This window comes from Dromiciops gliroides, chromosome 5, assembly GCF_019393635.1.
Source record: "Dromiciops gliroides isolate mDroGli1 chromosome 5, mDroGli1.pri, whole genome shotgun sequence".
NCBI classification, from domain to species: domain Eukaryota; kingdom Metazoa; phylum Chordata; class Mammalia; order Microbiotheria; family Microbiotheriidae; genus Dromiciops; species Dromiciops gliroides.
The window spans coordinates 213,360,412-213,367,521 of NC_057865.1; the positions used below are offsets into that span (position 1 = coordinate 213,360,412).

General features: G+C 42.6%; 1 protein-coding gene across 8 annotated transcripts in view; it reads right to left on the minus strand.

Moving 5' to 3' along the window:
• PPFIBP1 (PPFIA binding protein 1) overlaps positions 1–6,664 on the minus strand; it is a 239,265-nt gene extending 232,601 nt beyond the window's left edge. For all 8 annotated transcript variants that reach the window (XM_043967883.1, XM_043967880.1, XM_043967884.1 and 5 more), the window contains exon 1: positions 6,452–6,664. The gene's annotated coding sequence lies outside the window, so the exon portion shown is untranslated. The remainder of the gene's footprint in view (positions 1–6,451) is intronic.
• Positions 6,665–7,110: the final 446 nt, after the last annotated feature.

Consider the following 7,110-nt stretch of genomic DNA (forward strand, 5'->3'; position numbering starts at 1 on the left):
AATACATTCACAATCAGTTTCCCCAACTCAAAATACGTCTATTTGTTTTAGGAACAACGGGATTTGGGGACAAACATCTGGAAAGACCTTCCCGTTATTGCTTCAGGGTTTTCCCTTCCAAATACCTCCTGAATGGTGTGGTTGGACACAAACAGTAATTGAGTAGATGGAGCTCGGTCACTCAGTGCCTCCAACTTTTGAAAGAGGACAAGAGTGAGGCTTTGCTCCAACGCTATCTCTTTCTCTGTTTCTCTAGTTCTCAATACTGCTGGGGCAACAGTTCGCTTTGTCCGCCACCAAACTGAGATCATAAATTTGGTTCAAATCAGCTTTGTTCCTTAGCATGTGTAGCCGTGTATCTGATTAAATATGGACTTGGACGGTTGAGTGGGGAACGCTTTGTATCTTCCGTAGCATCCTCAACAATACCTTTTACATGGTGGATATTTAATAAATATACCAATTTTCATCCAAGTTATATGGTTGAAAAGAACAACAGTCTTGGAATCAGAAACCCTGGGTTCCAGTTCCAACCCTACAACTTACTAACAATAATGTTTGCAAAGCACTTTACAAATATCATAGCATTTGATCCTCACAACAACCCTGGGAAGTCAATTACCTCCATTTTACAGTTGAGGAAACTGAGGCAGACAAAGGTTAAATCGCTTGCCCAAGGTCACACAGCTAGTGTGTAAGGCAGGATTTGAACTCAGGTCCGTCCGACTCCAGTTCCATTGCCCCATTCACCACTGTGCCACCAAGCTGCTTGTGACATTAGGCAAAACATTTCTCTTGAGGCTGTTTCTTCATCCACAGAATGGACATAACAATAATTGCTCTGGGCCGCTCGGTGGCACAGTGGATAGAGTTCCGGGCCTGGAGCCACAAAGACTCATCTTCCTGAGTTCACATCCAGTCTCAGACAACTAGCTGTGTGACCCCAGGCAAGTCATTTAACCTCGTTTGCCTCAGTTTCCTCATCTATAAAATAAACTGGAGAGGAAAATGGCAAACCCCTCCAGAATCTCTGCCAAGAAAACTAAAAAAAAAAAAAAAAAGATCAGGAAGAGAAGGACACAAGAGAAAGGACTAAACAACAACTATTATCTCACAGTGTAGTCATGAGGAATGTAAACTATTGTTATTATTCAATTAAGCGACTCAAAAATCACAGCAGCCATCACCTGGAGGGACCCTAGCTTTAAAATTCCTGAGGTTGAATATAAAAGTAGGCAACCAAAAATAAAACCACCAACCAAGGTCTTAGAAGAGGCAGTAAGTAAGCCAGGGATGCACTGCACGGAATCTTTCCGTTCTGAGGCTACAAACAGTGCCATGGGTGAGATAGTTTCACTTTTACTTCCTATTTCCTGTCCTGCTCTGTACTCCAGCTGAACTGGCAGCTGTGCACGTACGAGGCATTCCTTGTCTCCCCTATCTCCATGCCTTTGTCTGCTCCCCCCACTCCCATCCTGAAATGCAATGTTCTCCCTTCTCAGCCTCCCACAGCACTGGGTATTGGTTTGGTCCATACCCCATATTTATTATCTCTGCACAGGTTGTATCTCCCAGTACAATGTGAGCTTCCTGAGGGCAGGCACTGTTTCTCTTTTTGTATTTATAATATCACTATAATCCTTACAAGGCCTGACCTGTGACAAATGTTTAATGCGGTTTAGTCATGTCCAACTCTTTGTAACCCCATTTGGGCTTTTCTTGGCAGGGATACTAGAGTGGTTTGCCATTTCCTTCTCCAGCTCATTTTACAGATGAGGAAACAGAGGCAAACAGGGTGAAGTGACTTGCCCAGGGTCACACCGCTAGTAAGTGTCTGAGGCCAGATTTGAACTCAGGGAGATGAGTCTTCCCGACTCCAGGCCCAGCACTCTATCCACTGTGCCACCGAGCTGCTTGTTTCATAAATGTTTGTTAATTCATTGATAAAAATCATCTCTAGATGCTTGAGGACTCACCTTAGAGGTACTGTACCTTGGCTATTCCACAAACAAGACATTTCATCATCTGTCTGCTCAGGGCATTTTCTCTGAGTGTCCCCCATGCCTTCTCCCCTCAGGACTGACCCACCTGGATTCCTTTAAATCTCAACTGAAACCCTATCTTCTATGGGAAGATTTGTCCAACCCCTCTTCCTTCTGGCGCTTTCGCTTGGTTAATTATTTCCTCTTTATCCTATAATTAGTTTGCTTTGAATATATTTATTTGCATGTTATCTCCCCATTTGACTGTAAACTCCTTGAAGGTAAAGATTGTCTTTTGCCTCTTTTTTTTAATCCCCAGCTTAGTACAGTCCCTGGCTTATGGGTGTTTAATAAACGTTGATTAATTGGTTGATTGATTGATTTTAATCTATCTGCTTCTCAAACTTTTTTTTTTTGTTGGTTTGGTTTGGTTTGGTTTGGTGAGGCAATTGGGGTCAAGTGACTTGCCCAGGGTCACACAGCTAGTAAGTGTTAAGTGTCTGAGGCCATATTTGAACTCAAGTCCTCCTGAATCCAGGGCTGGTGTTCTATCCACTGAGCCACCTTGCTGCCCCTCTGCTTCTCAAACTAACCCACAGCTCCTACTTCTTCTCTCTGGGCCTAAGCAGAACAAGCCCAACCCTTCTCCTACTGAAAAGTCCTTCAAATGCTTGAAGACAGCTCCTCCTGAGACTTCTTTTTTTCAGGTTAACTATCTCTTATTTCTCCATCTCATTTTACACATCTGTAAATTGAGGCCCAGAGAGGTTAAGTTACTCACACAAAGTCACATAGCTAGAAAGTAACAGAGCCAAAATTTGAACACAGGGCCCTCTGACTTCGAATGCTACACACCACTATCCCAGACTACCTCTTCACTATAATTCAGATACTATCTAAAGAAGAAAGGTAGGAACAGGGCAAGTTATGGAAGGGCTTTAAAAACCAAGAAGAGAGGGGCAGCTAGGTGGTGCAGTGGATCGAACACCAGCCCTGGAGTCAGGAGGACCTGAGTTCAAATCCGACCTCAGACACTTAACACTTACCTGCTGTGTGACCCTGGGCGAGTCACTTAACCCCAATTGCCTCAGTAAAAAAAACCAACCAAACAAAAACAAACAAACAAACAAAAAAACCAAGAAGAGGATTTTACATTTAATCCTGGAGGTAATAAGGAGTCATTGAAGTTTACTGAGTCAGGGAGATACTTGTACTATAAGATCACTTTGGTAGCTGAGGAGAAGATGAACCTGAGTGGGGAGAGTCTTAAGTCAGAGAGACCAACAATTGAACATAAAATGAATAGTGCAATAGGAGGTGATTAGGAGAGCACGGCTGACCTGATGGAACCTGAGCACCTCCCGTGAAACTGGACATGCGTGTTCTAGCACCAAGGGGAGAAACGCGGTGCTCTGGCTCAACACCTAAGGCCTTGTGCTTGGGATGATATAAGCCATGCCTCACCGGTCCTCATGGTCCAATATAGAAAAGATTTTCTTTGGAAAATCTCTTTTACAAAGATGAGGTAGAGAACACTAGAGAAAGCCTGTTCTCCTCCTTTGGGGTCAGGATCGCCCAGGACTGAATCCAACTTGCATGAGTCCATGGCAAGAGCCCCCTGGGCAAAGTGGCATCTTGGGAAAAGCTATTAGAATGCCAAGCCACACAGTCAAAAAAGAGGAAGAGAGAAAGAGGTAGAGACACTAGAGTTTCTTTTTAAGATTTCTGAGTGGGTGGCTCTTCCTAGTTTTCTAACCCATCTTCTTTGGCACAACCCCAATAGTGGGAACTATGAGGACCAATAAAAGATTGCTACATCATCCCAAAGCACAAATCTTTTCATATATCTCTCTCCATATATCTCTCTTCAAGAGATCTGCCTCTCCAGATCAACCCCTTATTAGCTAGTCAGTCAGCTAAATAAAAATAAGTTGCTAACATTTATATAACATTTGCTATGTTCCAGGCACAGTGCTAAGCGCTTTACAATTATTATCTCATTTGATCATCAAAAAAGAATCTGGGAAGTAGGTACTATTATTATCCGCATTTTACAGATGAAGAAACTGAAGCAAACGGAGGTTAAGTGACTTGCCTAGGGTCACACAGCTGGGACTCTTATCCACTCCACTCCCTAGCTGCCTCTGTCTAGCTAGCATTTATTAAGTGCATACTACATGCCAAGCACTGCTAAACACTGGGGATAGGAAAAAAGGCAAAAAATGGTCCCTGCTTTCAAGGAGCTCACAGTCTAATGAGAGAGACAACATCCAAACAAGATACATATAGGATAAATTGGAAGTAATCTCAGAGGAAAGACATTAAGATTAAGGACTACACAGAACTTTAGCTGAGACAAGAAAGAAGCCAGGAAAGCCATGAGGTACAGATGAGGAGATCATCCAAGGCACAGGGGACACCCAGTAAAAGATGCAAGTATGAATTAAAACAAAAAGTGACACCTGTTTGGAGAGGTGCAATGACCTAAGCCAGGAGCTTTAACAGAAGGCATAAATCTGGTTTGGGTGCATCAAGGCAATTTATTGAAAAACAGCTTATGGGTTGTCACATAAATTGGAAGAAATTCAACATAACTGACTTTTTTGCAGATTCATTCTGTGGCATGAAATGTAGGATTACACTTTTCCCTTTACAAAAGTGTCAGTCGTAATTTCAATGCACACATGACCTTCCAGAAAAATTCTCCATCATTTCATTTTCTCTGAGAGAAGAAAGAATGACACTGGAAATGCACTAAGTTCCTTTTTAATTCAGAACCAACTATTACTTCCATTTCTTGTTGTATCAAAATACAAACTCTACCATTTCAAAGGTATCAACTCCTGTTGCCTCAAAAATGAAACTATTCTGATCTTTCCAGAAGGGCATGTCTTTTAACATAAACTCAATCTTAATCATCTTGGGCAGCTGAATTGCTCTGGGTGGTACAAATACAACAGACAATCCAACTCAGTTCTTCCATAAACCAACCAACTAAATAAAATCTCACACTTTCTTATCCAGAAGTCAGTCACTTAACTAGAAAGATGAAGGATTCTTTTAATATAGTTTATAAACATCCTCAACCTCAACACTTATTAACCAGGGGGTTACACTGTATAAAATCTAGATTGCTTTCTTTCTCCATCTACTGGTTCTCTTTAATACAGGACACTCTGATGCCCAAGTCTAAGAACCAGCTTTATTCACAATGAAACCAATAACATTTTTCTACTAGCTGGCATCAAGGGGTCATGCTGCTTATTATGCTCTAAGGAACAATGTCCAATGCAAGGAGAAACTACTCTTGATCATCATTCCATAATAATTTTTTTTTTAAAGAAAAACCTCAAATGCTGACTGCTGATGACTGATTCAGCCTCTGGGTTAAAACGTCTGGCAGACTGCAAATCACAGCTTCTTGGATAATGATGAGAGTTCACAAAAACAAATCTCTTTTTAGAGAGGCAGGAAAACCAAGTCTATATTCTCTGCTTCCAAAAATATATTTTTCCCCTCTATATTTGATCAACCTCCCAGTAAGCTAACATGGATCTAGGCATGGTGTTATTCAAAGGAGACATTTGTTCTGGTCCTACATATTTGAAAATCTTGTTCCCAATAATCACGTAGAGTGTACCCTTCCAATTCACTCTTCATTAGTGAGGTACCATACTCTAGAAATAAGTCAGAAAGAGACTCTGTAAGTCAATGGCTTCTTAAAGCCATTAAACAAACACACACGGATTCTGTAAAAACTCTCTTGATTTAGAACTTGGCAACAGAAAGTTATCCTGTTTTAAAAGATATGGAGTAGAGATGACAGAATTGTTCACGAGGTTTTAGAAAGGTGCTTCCAAATGAAGTATTTAAGCATAGTATGTACTAGCTGATGAAGTCCCCAAGAGGGATATGATTCAACCTCCTGAACTACATTTCTCATATCCTGTCTGGTATAAGACGCTATGCATAGTGGAAATAGAAAAAGGGGGGAAAAACAAAGAAACTTCTTTCTTGAAAAGTCAAATCTCTAAATAACTGACTGAGAAGAGACTTAGAGGCACCCCTTTCTTTTGCTCTTGATAAAATTATTTTCCTCCGCTTCACAACACCTCCCCCAGAATGGGGTGTGGATGATCCGTGGGTGGGAGGGCTGGGAGGTAGGAATATGAGGGGCAAAGCCCGAGAGGACAAGAAGGGCAGAACCTTGCATTTCCAAACCTTCAGGAATTTTCCATGTAGCAAAGAAAAGCAAAGCAAAGGCCAGTGGTTTAAACTACACCCTTCCCACTCTCTCCCCCACCTCCCCAAAGTGAATGTTCCCGTTCAAAAACAGGGAGGAAATTGGAGAAGGAAACCAAGCCTTGGAAGAGGAGGAGCGGCAGCTGCAAAGACCAGCAGCTGAACACACGCTATCCACACCATGCCACTTCCCTCCCTTCTCCCAAAGTGCCACAAAACAAGTTTACCTGGGTGTAAAATCGCCAGCACTGCTGCAAAACTTCTAGTTCACTTCCCCTGAGGGTTCATAAGCTCTGCACTCTGGTTCTCTCCTGGCTTGCAAAACATTAATCCCTTTGCTTCTCCTTCCTGGGCTTTCCCACCCTCTCTCTCTCTCGCACCATGTCAGGAATCCGGGAAGGCTGGGAGCTGGGAGCTGACATCACTCCCTGTTCCAGGTACCTCCCTCCTCCCACTGCCTCCTTCTCTCCTCCCCCCCGTGGGGACTAGCCAAAGAGAGTCAGGGAGCGGGGTGGAGTTGGCCGTTCCTAAGCCCCAGCTGATTGGGCCCATGAAAAGTCACTCAGAGAGAGTCAACTCATTTTGTACATTCCAAGCTGAGCGATAGTTCTGCTGGAAGTTGTGGGTGTTGATGGAAAAAAAAATGTTGGTTTTCCTGCCATCTATAAATGGGGGGTGGGGAATGGTCTTAGGGAAGACCTCTGTCCAAAAGTTTTGAACTTCATTTGGTTTTGTCTCCTAGCACCCAGAGCCAAAATAAAATTAAACTACCTAAATCCCACTTTCAAGCAGCAATTCCCTCTGTGCCATGGGAAAATGTCCTGGTCTTTCTGGATATAGAGAAGGGCTAGCTTTAACTGTCATGCAGACAAAGACAATTTCAGAT